This window comes from Schistocerca americana, chromosome 1, assembly GCF_021461395.2.
Source record: "Schistocerca americana isolate TAMUIC-IGC-003095 chromosome 1, iqSchAmer2.1, whole genome shotgun sequence".
Classification (NCBI taxonomy): domain Eukaryota; kingdom Metazoa; phylum Arthropoda; class Insecta; order Orthoptera; family Acrididae; genus Schistocerca; species Schistocerca americana.
In genome coordinates this window covers 24,810,179-24,825,577 of record NC_060119.1, presented here as the reverse complement: position 1 = coordinate 24,825,577, position 15,399 = coordinate 24,810,179, and the positions used below count along the sequence as shown (strand labels likewise).

The following is a 15,399-nucleotide window of genomic DNA, read 5'->3' as shown; positions in this document are numbered from 1 at the left end:
GGTTTAGTGAAAGCTACGCTGAACACCGGACGCAGTGAAAAGTGGAAACACATCTGTACTCCATATTTGCAAACCATTTCATGTAACACGGTCACCACCCTACTACCATAAAAACAACGCGAGTAAGTAGTAATAATAATCTCTAGACAGCGGGTGTCCACCTACCACAACCCAAAAAGATCCACTACAGCAACTTCCAGCAAAAGATAAGCCATTCTCGTCACTTGACCAAATTAAAAAATGTTCAAATGTGTGTGAATTCCTGCTGAGGTCATTGGTCCCCAGACTTACACACTACTTAAACTAACTTATGCTAAGAACAACACACACACCCGTGCCCAGGGGAGGACTCGAACCTTCAGCGAGAGGCAGGGGCGGTGGCAAGGGAGTATCATATTACACTGGATAAAATGACTTCAGCAATCAGCGAGTATATTACTCCAACAGATTCAATCATTTTTTGTAATTATGTTGCAATACAGGTTGAATGTATTTCAAACACATTTTAACAAAAGAATAAGAGCGCAAACAGCTTACTATCAAAATCAATAAATACCATTTAACTTAAAATGGGCGTCTTATCATTTATTAATATACATTTTTTTACCCTGAACTCCAAAAGTTACCAAAAACTGCTGTAAGCAACACCAAATTTTACCAATTTGTCGGTGAAGGACCCCAACTCTCCTTTTATTAGCGATGTTCCATTCCCTCAAACCCCATCCCCCACCCTCCATTAGCCCCCCCCCCCTCCCCCTTGACCGGCTTCTATAATCGTCCTTGGCGGGAGTGTCCACGCAGTCTGTGACATGGCGCCTCAAACCGTGCGGCCACTCCGCGCGGATTATTTTAACCAGGTTATAATCCACACATAAAATTTCTGATACGGATTCTGCCCACTCGCGGCTTCCAAAAAACAACGTAATGTTAGCGAGAGCCCCGGACGGTGCACAAGTCCGCCCAATCACCCCCCTCCACAACAATCCATATCATAAGCTCCGCCCATGGTCTGCGGCATGTTCCAACATCAAAGTTGTTCGTATCACAGATATGCCATTCATAACAAGGGAGAAAATCAGTAGTTAGTACGAAATACAGTTTTTCCGGTACCATTGTGAAAAGAATTAGTAATATGTTCATTGAATATGCGAGTTGAAAAATCATCAATAAGAATGAAAAATGAAAATGGTATCCACACTGTCTTTTTTATTTCATGAGCTTTCATCTGCACTATATCAAAACATCTGATATTTGTTAACTGCAGTGAGTGCAAATTTCCGTCACCTGGCGTAGTGTAAGAAATTCTGCTCGGAAATATTAATTGGTAGTATCGCCAAGGATGCTGTCCCTTATCTCCATTGTCTAAAGTCAATGTTGTGCATAAATAAGGCAAAGTCGATGTCTTGGTTTGTTTCTGATTACCTCATTAAGACTAAAGAATATGAGAGTGGGATAATGTAGAAATGCGTAATGCAAGCAGTCAGATATTTATACAGTGACGTTCTTCATTAATATTTGCCTGTGTAATGGATGAATTTTTACTTGTGAACTCTTATGACTGCTTGTTTATAGCAGACACTAGATTACTTTGAGTTCTTCTTCAGTGTTTGAGAGCTTTAGAGCTGCCTATTGTTAAACATATGTACATAATTTCGTCAGTGTCATTCCAACACATCGTACTTCAATGTCTGTTAGATATCAGTTTTGACAGCAGTTGGCCACAACAGCCAAGATTAGGTACCTTGTGTTTGCTAACTTTATTGAGAGTGCATATCTATGTTTCATTTTGACAGTATTACACAAACTGCTAAGAAGTACTAATAGCACAACACAGCTAGCATGAACAACCGCGGTAAAACAAAAAAGGACGAACAAAAACACGACAGCGACGAGGACTACCAAAGATCATATTGATGCGCTCTTGGTTGGTGTGGCGAGGATAGGCGTGGAGGGGGGTAAATGGGCGGGGCTTGTGCAAATGTCCGGGGCTGTCGCTAGCGTTTCCTAATAAACATGCGATTTCAGTCCAAAAGATCCCGAACTCCCAATTATGACATACCACGAACGCTTTTGACTAAACTTACCGGTTTAGTTCATGTTTCGAGCCGTGCCTTGTTTGGTCGGCCATTATGGCAGGAAAAAAAAGAAGAAATTTCACCGGTTGTCATTCGAAATATGTACGTTCGGACGATGAGGTCGGCTACATTGTGACCGCGCATGTACGGGCGTACTGATTTGACACGATCGGTAGTCTTCGGCCAATGTCGGTCGTTGGCAAAATCCACCGATATCGGTGCCACTGTGACCGCAGCCTTAGAAGAATTTAGTGCCCGGAAGACCAGACATTTACGTCATTACTTAAAATTTTACTGGCACATTTGTGTGATGGTTCATAAAGTGTCACACACGCAAAGGAAAGACCAGTATCACAAGTGAAAGCTTAGCTTTCCTTGCAATTTATTAATCTTCAAGCTTAGCTTTTCTTGTACCTACACTACGTGTATTAATTTAAACCTTAACTTGTGCTGTGTTTGGTGGAATTCGAATTTATACTTTCGTAATACGAGAATATGCAGCGTACATTTAGCTGCACATCAAAGGTCTTTCCTAAATGAGATTTTGTCTTTTCTTTCTGTGTTTCTTTTTCTACAGTGACAGGAAGAAGTTCTGCACCAGTGTATAAAACCCTAACCACGTAAAGTTCCGAGGGAAAGTATACAGTCAGTTATCACGGAAAAAGTATACGTTCACCTCGGGAAAAGTTTATTTTTAAGTGGAAAGTCCAGGAATTTTTTTTCGTTGTCCACGTATACACCCTGTGTAATTAAATTAATGCTTTGTGCTCGCTAGATGAGCTTGTTATAAAACCTGATCCATTAAGTAAAATTACTCTCTTTGACTGAATGAACTGTGCGCCTGAATATTAGCTACTGAGAAAAAGGTAAAAGTTTATTAGAAAGTACACAATTCTGTTCTTTATGAGCATCTTTATGAGCCAGAATTTCTGCACGCGTGCGGTGCTCCTGCACGTGTGCAACTTCCGGGTCACAGCGTGCACGCCGCAGCCGTCAGCGTCCATGTAGTGCACATTTCTACGCACAGATGTCGCTTTATCCACTTGCTGGGATACTCTGTACCGGCGCATTATAGCGCTCTTTCCACAGCTTGCAAGCCAACAATGGGAAGGTATTTCGCGTATTAAACATTTAAAATACTGTCACAGTCTACTCATTGAGACGTCTACTTTTATGTTAACAGTTTAACCCAGTAAGACATGTAATACCGTTAACAACCGTGGGTTTTTATTAATGCAGCTTGACTGACGGCACTTAAATACGCGTAATGTTTTTGAGCTAGTATTTAAGAAAGAGAGCACTTAGCGACTTCTAACGAACCTTATTCACGATTTCAAATAACATTAAACTAATGCAAGGTTTTCTATAACTAATTCTCGGTGCCCTCAGTTACACCCACATAATTTCTGTCTCACTGACCTCTGAACAGAATGATAACCGCAGACCTCTCGATGATCACCTGTTATTTCAATATCATTATTGCTATATCTTTCATCAGTTCCGTCTGAAATCTGCATAATAACCGACAGTCAGATGAATGTTATGTTTTATCGACTTCAGCTGAGCGTAGCCCTTCACACATTAAAAAAAAACCTAAATGTAAGTATACATTGAAACAATCGGTTTAATGACCAATTTTCCTCTTGCTTGTACCACATAAACAGGGAAGTGGAGCCGTCGCCGTTCATTTAGGACACATGTCTAATAACAGATGTCGCTGTCGCTCCCTGTCGCACACGTGCGCACATGTGCAGCACTTCCGCACGTCTGCACACCGTGCAGCGTTTGGCCGGCCCTGATCTAGGATATTGTCTGGCCCCGATAGCTGAGTGGTCGGTGTGACAGAATGTCAATCCCAAGAGCCCGGGTTCGAATCCCGCTCAGGGACTGGGTGTTGTGTTGTCCTAATCATCATCATTTCATCCCCATCTACGCGCAAGTCGCCGAAGTGGCGTCAGATCGAAAGACTTGCGCCTGGCGAACGGTCTACCCGACGGGAGGCCCTAGTCATACATTTCTTTTATCTAGGATATTTTAAAACGAGAAAAGGAGACGGATATCTGTAGGAGCCAAATTAATCATAGAAAGAAGTCAATATGCAATTAACAGAATCTTTAAAAAAATTGAAATCTAAAATTAAAATTAAAGCTGCACATTTATTCTGACACTGTGTGTCACATTGCAGTGAAAGGCTCTGAAACGCTGCAAAAGTGTCCTGTTTGGAGTGGAGGGAGTATGCCACCAGGGAAATTTGAAAATATGGAACTTACCACTTTCCAAGTTGTCTGTCAAGAATGTAACCTTCGGAATAGTGCACACATTTCTGTGCAGTAGTTAGAGAAACACAAATTTTGTTTCCACTGTTCACTGATCGAGTGTTGCAGTCCTGTTTGAATACATTTCATGTGAAGGAGAATATGTAAACTGATTCTGGAATCACATTTGAATAGCAGGTAGCTCAGGAATTGACTTTGTAGATCATGAACGTATGTCCCAAAGTGTAATATTTGGAGATAAAGTGAAAAAGAACATAGTAACAGGTGTCCACATTTTCATGGCAGTGACAGTGGATGTTATTCTTACTGCGAAGATACCATCGTCACGATATCGCAGATGTGGTACTTCAAAAAGGACAGCTAATTGTATTGAATAGCGAATTCACTTGAGAGTAACCGTATAACTACAGGTTACAGTCCACTGTACACCGAGGTTCATACCGCGCAATTGACAGTGCTGAGGAGCCTGCCCCACTTCTGCTCTCCCACAACTACTTACAGGAGCTCTACCGCTCACAAATCCTACAGCATCAAAGGGAAACGACGTATGTCATTCAGCCACAAACATGTTTTCTCTGGACTCTTTTGTATAAGAATGACCACCACTATACTGGCAGAATGATCTGTCTCAGGAAAACACAGTTGATGCGCACTCAGAGGGCTGCCACTGCAAGTGAATCCTCCCACCCAGTACCATTTTCCTTAACTCCAGAGACAGGAACTTACTCTCCACCCTCCTGGGCTTAAATTCCACTACACACCCTTTCCCTCATTTATTTATTTGTATTTTTCTCATATTTCTTATTATTTACGTATTTCGTTAGTTACGCAACTCTTTGCTCTATTTCTCTTATTTTTCATTTTTTTCTCCTGGCTCCTCTTATTTCCGCTTTTACCCCTTCTTCCTTTTCGCCTTTTTTTAACGTCACCTTTGCCCCCTCCCTTCCTTCTCTCTCTCTCTCTCTCTCTCTCTCTCTCTCTCTCTCTTTCTCTCTCCTCCCCCTCTCTCGCTCCCCCCTTCCCCCGCCCCCCCCCCCCACTAACTCCCCTGTGAATTGCTTCTTTTTCCTATTACGAGGAAATTGATATTTCCAAATGTTAGAATTAGTCTTATATGTGTATTGGCAGCCCTCCTTTCTCCTCCTAATTTTTTATTCTGAAGAAACCACTTCCATTTGTTTTATGTATTCATTATACTGTCGCATAAGAAGCTGAGAAGCACAGTCCCTGTAGTGTAGTGGTTATGATACTATACTGTTGCACGTAGTGGTCGTAAGTTCAAAACTCACCTTAACTGTAAAATTTTAATTTCTATATTCGGTTCGAGTACATTGTAGAAGTATCCACAAATGGCAAGAACCATTGTACTGGAATGTTCTGTAGCTGTATATATACTGTATGTGCTCTTGTATGTGCAAGTGCTGAATAAACCTTGGTTAAGTGAAGTTAGTGTTAGCCCGCATCTCGTGGTCGTGCGGTAGCGTTCTCGCTTCCCACGCCCGGGTTCCCGGGTTCGATTCCCGGCGGGGTCAGGGATTTTCTCTGCCTCGTGATGGCTGGGTGTTGTGTGATGTCCTTAGGTTAGTTAGGTTTAAGTAGTTCTAAGTTCTAGGGGACTGATGACCATAGATGTTAAGTCCCATAGTGCTCAGAGCCATTGTATTGAAGTTAGTGTTAGTCATTCATCTACTTACACCTTTCTCTACGTGACATTGTTCTGGTGGAGACGCTGGGTATTGGAACTTGTGATAGCGCACATTATCGACGACGCAGTGGCTCCCATCTGGCCACGACAAAGCCGCCGTTTACGTGGCGAGAAACCCGAGTTCGAGCCATATTCAACAGATAGCAATCCATCGGAGACAGAAGAAGAAGAAGAGGACGTTACGATAACAGCAACTGTGTGCCACCACATGAGACATCCTTCCGGGTTCTCTGGTGAGGATGGCCAAGATCCAAACAAGTGGCTGAAGGTACACGAGCGTATAGCCAAATTTAGTAAATGGGATGACACTGTGTGTTTGGCTAACGTATTTTTCTACTTGGAGGGCACTGCCAAGCAATGTTATGAGAACAACGCGGAGAAGTTCACAATCTGGGAAGTATTCCAGGTGGAACTGCGCAAGTATTTCGGCGACACACAACGACAGATTTGCAAGGCTGAAGATAAATTAAAATGCCGGGCACAACGTCCAGCAGAAACGACAGCATCCTAAATTCAGTACGTCTTGGGGCTGTGTAAAATAGTGGATCCTAGGATGGAGGAGGGAGACACAGTTGCACATGAAGGGTGTTGCTGAGGACATGTATCAAGCCCTACTCCTGAAGGAGGTTTCGACAGCAGACGACTTCATAAAGTTGTGCCAGTATATCGAGACAATGCTTCAAAAAAGAATTACATGCAAGAAGTTCGAACGACTTCGCAACGTCGTATCGATGTCCGTGATGGAGGAAGAAACTGATTTCAAAAGTGTTCTTCTCAGATAGTGAGAGAGGAAGTTCAGAAGACACTTGGATTGCACGGTGAGCAAAAAAACCGAGACGCTTCAAGAGAACCCAACCTCTCGTCCTTCATTTCCATTTAAAACGGTGACAAAGTCAAGACCCAGGCAAAGCTACGTTCCTAGAATGGTGCATGAGGAACCTGTTTGGGCACCAAGAAGAGTGACGTCTGGAGGACCTAGGATACCCAACCAGTATGTTTCCACTGCGGACGACCGGGACACGTGATGCGCTGCGCTATTGTCGAGAAAGGCGGCGGATATTTGATGACGCCCGCGCCAGAAGACAGCAGACCGATCTTAGCCGACGCCAACTACGGGACGACGAAGATGAAGGAGGAGATGTGGGTGCAGGACGACGTAGGTCACCGTCGCCACAGGCCAGCCGCTGTAGAGGACGCTCCCCAACACGCCGATCAAGGTCTCCATCGCCGTTTGGAAGCTCCAGCCGATCACCCAACCGCCGCAACCTGGAAAACTAAAGGGTGCGACCTTCTTTGGAGCAATCCTCCGCCATCGATGATAGGAAATGATAGGAAACTACTTCGATATTCGCATGGATGGCCGACCAGCCCAAGCTCTTGTGGACTCTGGAGCATCATATTCAGTCATGTCGGAAAAGTACCATCACCAGTTGCAGAAAACCGTATTCGTCGACAACAAAACATCTATGCTGAAGGTGGGTAATAGGAAATATGAAAACCTACAGGAAGATGTGTCATTCATGTGGGTATAAGTAGCCATACACAGCCCTTAGAATTCATCGTCTCACAAGAGTGTAATCATGACGTCATTCTCCAACGGGACTTTTTGAAAGCTTCTCAGGCAATTATAGATTGTCGTCGCTCTAAGATTATGCTAGACGAGATAAGGTACTATGGACAGGAAGATGCGCATCCGAGTGTGTGGAGACTATGTGTGTGCTGGAAGAAGTGATCATTCCTGCAGTCAGCGCTAGAAAGGTAACTGTCATGTGTCATGCCGTGCTCCAACCCACGGATCTTGTAATGGAATGTAAGAGAAGCGTACCACTGAAGAATAACTTAGTCATCCCAGCCTCTGTCGTCTCGTTTAGGAACGGATTCGGTGAATTGTGAATAGTTAACTGTCGCCGAGAACCGCAGATCCTTCCAAGATGCATGTGCGTAGCAAACGCTGAGCCGTTAATTGCAGAACAGCTGAGCGTCATAGAAATCTCCCATGCAGAGTGTGGGCGAAATTAGCGGTACCACTAAGAGACAAGATCTTCTAGCTCGGCTATCACCAGATCTCACTAAGGGACAACAGAAGAAGCTACTTGCTATTCTTCAAGAGTTCTCCGATGCTTCAATCCACAGGTGAAGAGTAAATTAAACAAATCGACTGTGAGGCACCGGATTAGCAATGGAGACCATCAGCCAATAAGCCAGAGAGAAACGGAACTTCGAATAATTCACGACGAGGTAAAGAAAATGATGAAGAATGACATCATTCAGCCTTCTCAGAGCTCATGGTCGTCACCAGTGTTTCTCATCAGAAAGAAGGATAGCAATTGGCACTTTTGTGTTGATTACAGGAAGCTTAATAAGATACTAAAAAGGACGTTTACCCTCTTCCACGAATTGACGACACACTAGATTGTCTGAAGAGGGCTAAGTTTTTCTCAACCATGAACATGTACTCGGAATACTGGCAAATCGAAGCAGATAAGGCTGATCGTGAGAAAACTGCATTCATTACCCCTGAGAGCCTGTATGAGGTTAAGGTCATGCGGTTTGGTTTGTGTAATGCACCAGCAACTTTTGAACGGATGATGGATAATCTTCTATAGGGTTCTCAGAGATATTTGATGATCACATAAAAAGACTGAGGGCCGTTCTTGTCTCCAACAAGGCGGACTGAAACTTAATCTAAGAAAGTGTCTCTTTGGAGCAAAAGAAATCAATATACTTGAGCACACCTTGTGTCAAGAAGGTGTGCGGCCAGACCCAGAAAAGGTGTGATCTATAACTGAATTACCTATTCCTAAAAGTATTAGAGATGTGAGAAGCTTCCTCGGATTATGTTCTTATTACCATCGTTCTATCAAAGACTTGTATCAAAGCCAGGCCACTCCAAGAGTTGTTAAAAGCCGATGCTAAATTTATCTGGGGTAGTGCTCAACAAGATTCTTTTGATGTGCTGCAAAAAGCTTTGACGACTGGCCCTGTACTTGATCTGTATGGTGAGAGAGCACCTACAGAACTTCACACAGATGCCAGTGGGTATGGGATCGGTGCTGTTCTGGTGCAGATTTCGGATGGAAAAAGGAAGGTTATAGCCTATGCTTCTAGGACTCTTACAAAAGCCGAGAGAAACTACTCAACTATAGAAAGAGAATGTCTTGCTGTGATCTGGGCCATGTTCAAATTTCAACTGTCTCTCTATGGAAGGCCATTCACAATTGTTACAGACCATCATTCACTTTGTTGGTTGACAGATCTTAAGGATCCAACAGGATGACTCGCCAAGTGGGCACTACGTCTTCAAGAGTATGACATTACCATAGTGTACAAGAGTGGAAGAAAACACCAAGTTGCCGACTGTCTCTCAGGAAACCCTGTGCAAGACCATCAAGACTTTGATGAAGATAGTGACTGTCTCGCTGCACTCCAGGATCTCTCAGCTGAGCAGAAGAAGGACGCCAAGATATCTCAAATTATGCTTGCCTTAAATCGGTCAGAGGAACTGAGAGGACAATTTAAGGTAGTTAATGGATTACTTTGCAAGAAAAACTTTGATCCGTTTGGAAAGAGATGGCTACCAGTGATTCCTAAGCACATGCGCTTAGATGTTCTACAGAAATTCCATGACACACCTGAGGCCAGACATTTAGGATTTATTAAGACATACGATAGAATCCGCAAAAGATTTTTCTGGTCAGATTTATTTAGGAGTGTCCGCCACTAGGTGTCGCACTGTCGAGAGTGCCAGAGGACAAAGGCAGTTCCTCAGAAACCACCCGGCCGGCTCATACCAATTCAACCTGCCGAAACGCCATTCCAGAGCGTTGGGATTGACCTCCTCGGACGATTTCCAACGTCTGCTAGAGGCAATAGATGGATTATTGTTTGCACTGATTATCTGACATGCTATGCCATTACAAAAGCTGTGAAAACAGCCGAAGCATTCGAGGTAGCCGAATTCATTGTAGAAGGCATTGTATTAAAACACGGTGCCCCAAGGTCGTTAATTACGGATCGAGGGAAAGTTTTTCAATCGAACCTTGGGACACAGACAAACTGTCGGTGCAGCATTACTCATCACAAGACGACTCCCTACGATCTGTATACTAACAGGCTTACTGAATGCCTTAATAAGACCTTGGCCGACATGCTATCAATGTTCAGCAGTGTTGAGCAGAGCAACTGGGATGAGGTGCTACCTTTCGTGATATTTGCCTACAACACCGCCAAACAAGACACCACAGTATTTGGGCCATTTTTCGTGGTGCATGGGCGTGAGGCGACGACGACGATGGACACTGTGTTTCCGTTACATCCTGATGACGTGGACGACGACTACACCGGCCAGGGTGCCTATTCTGTATCTTTCCGCCATTGTGCCGATCGTTTCGGTACTCAAGAGCACCGAACGGTCTAGTACTCGAATTAGAGCCCCTGCCTTATTCAGTATGCATTTCGGAAGCGATACCGTTCGGGTCTAGAGAACCGAAGCGCTGTTGTCGGTTCGTGTCGTGCAAGGCAATCAAAAGCAAGCAGCTGCAGATCGGTGCATGCGCACTGCTGCGCGTACAGCGCCACGAACACCAAGAGGATAGCAGATGACACAGGAGCGCTATTCTTCCAAGTACCGAAAATTGCGTTTACGTTGCCATAACGCATTCCATCGATGATGATGATGATGATGATGATTGGTTTGTGGGGTGCTCAACTGCGCAGTTATCAGCGCCCGTAAAAATTCCCAACCTTTGCTCAGTCCAGTTTCGCCACTTTCATGAATGATGATAAAATTATGGGGACATCACAAACACCTAGTCATCTCGAGGCAGGTGAAAATCCCTGACACCACCGGAAATCGAACCCGGTATCCTGTGCTCAGGAAGTGAGAACGAGACCACGAGCTGCAGACACAGTCCATCGAGCTGACGTGCCTGCCTTCATCGCTCTTGCCTCCCCCTTAACAGTGTCAGGCGCAGTATATCCATTTCCATGATTCTCAGCTGAAATGCATAGAAATTTTTACAGTTTCCCTGACCGCATGTTTCCATGCATGCATAATAACGATAGTGTATTTGACTGTCGTAAATGCTCCATTATGTCATCTTATTCTGATTCACACTGACATCGTGTTTTGGATTTTACGTTTCGGAAAATGAGTTAGGAATAGTGTGTAGTACCACATTGTACTAATACATCTATGAAAAACCCGAAAAATTGACTCTGAGAGTTTCAAAGAATAAGAAGATAAACAGAATGTGGTTTTAACTCGCTCCTAGAGATTCAAATGATTAAGTACCCCACTTCCGTATATGATTAGCCAACGATTTGAGTTTTAAAAATAAAATTGAAAAAAACGCATTTTCGAGAGCTCCTGCAGTTCGTCGAAGTTTATAACATGCATCTCTTGAATGAAAATGTTTCGTTTATGGTGTTATAGTCTAAAAATATTACAGTGGAGATCTTCCATCTCTGTCTACTATTGTTGAGGATTCAATCGCAGATAACTATTTGTGACAAACAAGATTATGAATATGACTGTTGCTAATTACATTCCCAGTAATTTAAATTGTGATCTTAGATTCCTGTCTAATCGCTACATATTCGGAAAAAATGGTGAATTATTTCTGACAAGAAAAAAATATAAAGATCACTGTCGGTTGTTTCACTCACAGCAACTTCATCTCCAGCAATTTCATATTTCGTTTTATAAACACACAGAAATCGCGAAATCATTACTGAGGAAGTGCGCTATTAAATGTAAGTAATAACAAATATTGCAGAAAAAGCTTAACTTTCACGAATAACAATGTCTCAGAACGTTTTGCATACATGAAGAGGAAAAAAAATGTTTTTGCACATATCCCCGCGCGAACCTGTTTCATTTCGTACCGCATTGCCGCGCGCTAACCACTTGGCCACGCCAAACAACAGAAACAAAGCGCTCAAGTCTTGTACTATTGCGTAGAGGACCGTAGGCCGACTTCGTTGCCAAATGGTGCTGCGGAAGTCACAAATGCGTGATAGTTTGGAATGCTTCGAATATCAGGCTTTACATAATTGCTTTCCATTGTTACTTGAAAGTTGTAAGCACGTTTCGATGATTGCTAACTAAACCATTTGTGGGAAAAAGTACACAAAGTCACTAGTAACGTCAGTTCACACTCATGTAATATACATAAGCAGAGCCGATGTCTTGATATTTAATTATCTTTAAACTCTTATTTCCATATAAATAACACGTAACTTGAGAGAATATTGTACTTTTTTTATGTAATCATTCACAGTAACAACCTAACCTAACCATACTTCTAATAAAGGAAAATAGTCTATTATGAACTCACTTTCCAACCGGATGTGTCCTCTGGTGATTCTTTAGTAACACAATCACTAAATACAAAGCTAACACCGCTAAATATGTTTAAAATAAATTATAGGTGTACATGAGCCACAGCTCACCGATCGACAGGGCCACACCGAAATCCAAAACCTCTCGGTACAATAGTCGTAAAATCGGTGGGAGGACCATTCGGTAACAGGTCTCAGAAGCTTACTGAATAGGATATTTGGATAAAGAATCGAAAATGACATCACTACCGAGACTAACCTACTACACCGATCGATATGAGTGATACAGGATAGGGGCCCTGGCTCGCATCATACCTTCGGCGATCGTTTTTTGAGCCTGCACCGTGCGGAATCGAGCTATCTGCCGAGCTTCCTCAGCTCTGGTTAACACCTGGGGCCTTATTCTGTATCGTTCGTGGCGATCGGTGTAGCTGGTTAGTCTCGGTAGTGACGTCATTTACGGTTCTTTACCCAAATATCCTATTCAGTAAGCTTCTGAGACCTGTTACCGAACGGTCCTTCGACCGATTTTACGACAATTGTACCAAGGGGTTTTGGATTTCGGCGTGGCCCTGTCGATCGGTGAGCTGTGGTTTATGTACACCTGTAATTGATTTTAAACATATTTAGCGGTTTTAGCTTCGGATTTAGCGATTGTGTTACTAAAGAATCACCAGAGGACACATCCAGTTCGAAAGTGAGTTCATAATAGACTATTTTCCTTTATTAGAAATATGGTTAGGTTAAGTTGTTACTGTGAATGATTACATAAAAAAAGTACAATATTCTCTCAAATTACGTGTTATTTATATGCTAATAAGAGTTTAAAGATAATTAAATATCAAGACATCGGCTCTGCTTATGTATATTACATGAGTGTGAACTGACGTTACTAGTGACTTTGTGTACTTTTTCCCACAAATGGTTTAGTTAGTAATCATCGAAACGTGCTTACAACTTTCAAGTAACAATGGAAAGCAATTATGTGAAGCCTGATATTAGAAACCTTCCAGACTATCACGCATTTGTGACTTACGCAGCACCGCTTGACAACGAAATCAGCCTGTGTTCCTCTTCGCAATAGTACGAGAATTGAGCGCTGCGTTTCTGTTGTTTGGCGTGTTCAAGTATTGAACACAGTCACTGGATCATATCAATCGAGCGTAGGAAAAGACAGGTCCATTTACCACACACTGTGCGACTACAGAGATATTATTTCCATTGCCGCAGCCTGTAAAATAAATTGCACCATCGTATCTTTGGACTTTGAGAAAGCTTCGATAGAGTCGATCATGCCTGCCTTTTTCACACCATGCATGCCATGCACTTTCTGCAAGGTTTTATCAACATTATTACAAATCTTCTGCAGAAGTCAACATCGACAGCTATGGTAAACGGTCGGTCCAGTAGGCCCATTGCAATGAAAAATTCGGTGCAACAAGGCTGCCCGATGTCTACGTCACTCTCTGCAATAGCAATAGAGCTATTACTTTTTCGCCTGAGCCACGACTTCCAAGGAATCACAACACACAGCCGTAGGATTATCTGCAAGGGCATATGCCGAAATATGAACTAGTATCTGGTGCGAAACTGAATGGAAATAGATGAATATTGGAAGTGGATTTGGAGTTCGCATTCGTGGACCAATAAAGGAAAGTGTCACCGTGACATGTCTTGGGGTGGAGTATACAAGGAATATTCAGTAAACCATCGCAATTAATTACAGAAGAACCCTCAACACCATCCGTGCTTGTATAAGTCAGCACAATCTCCGTACTCTTGATGAGATACAAAGAGTGGCTCTCGTTAACATCTATTTATACTCTAAAATAAATTACGAGGTGCAAGCCCTGCCAATGCGGGGGACCAGGATTTTGGCTGCTTTTGGCCACTTCGTCAGATGCGGCCACATCTTCAAAGTCAAGTACCAAACGTTGACTGTAACAACTGAGAACGGTGTATTGAATCTAACAGGCGTGTACAATAAAGCACACGCATTGTACGTCAGCAAAACATATAAACTGTGGAAGCAGTCAGTCAATAGTGTTGCCACATTTCTGTTAAATGAAATAGCACCGGCCATCCAGGACGCCCCAATTGACGTTCACCACATCCCAAATGAACTTAACCATCTCAAACATTTCTTTGTAGAATACATTTCTTTGTAGAATACATTAGACTGGGAACACCCGAGAAAGATGTCATCGAAGTCAAGAAAATATGCCAAAACTTAATGAACTTTCAGACCAAGAACATCATAAAACAAAAATATGTCGGTCACTCTTGGCATGATATCTGGAGGAATATACACCACCCGCATTTACCTACAAAAGTGCGGTCATTGTGGTATTATTTTGTGAATAGGAAATTTCCAACGAACTCCAGACTACATTCTATTAATCTGGCTGATTCCCCTTTGTGTACCGCTTGCAACCTGATTGACACAAATGAACATCAATTTGTCAATCAGAAAAAAATTAGCAACTATGCAGAGAAAACCGCTGTATTTGATAACGCCAACGTTCCTTTTATACCCGGAAGAAGAACTATACCCCACCTCGAAGAAAAATGCCGTCAACTGGTTGAAGGGACAGTGGTATTTTACCTACTGTCCAGTAAAGAAAGGAGCGAAGGAGATTTTTGGACGTACATCTCCGACCAGCATCACAAGCTACTTTGCATGAACAATTACTATGATAACATGCGTCAACGTCCTCAGAAGAACCGTCATGTGAACTCCATTTTCGATGATGCGATTCAGAACATGGAGAAACGAGAAAAAAATTGATCCTTGAAAAACACATACGATCAAATGACGAAAATAACTCTCTGGATAAGACTTGGATTTCTACTAAATTGCCACGGAACCTGTAATTAATTTTAGTTTGTTTTATTACGTTTAAATGTCAGTTGAAAATTATGTACGACTGTAGAATGTTATGACCAATAAATTGCAAAAAAAAAAAATAAAAAAATAAAAAATAGAGTGGTTAGCGCTCGG

At 42.6% G+C, this 15,399-nt stretch overlaps 1 protein-coding gene across 6 annotated transcripts in view; it reads left to right on the top strand.

Moving 5' to 3' along the window:
* Window positions 1-15,399, top strand: part of LOC124545923 (putative FERM domain-containing protein FRMD8P1) — a 349,046-nt gene that overhangs the window by 159,447 nt on the left and 174,200 nt on the right. The window lies entirely within an intron of this gene.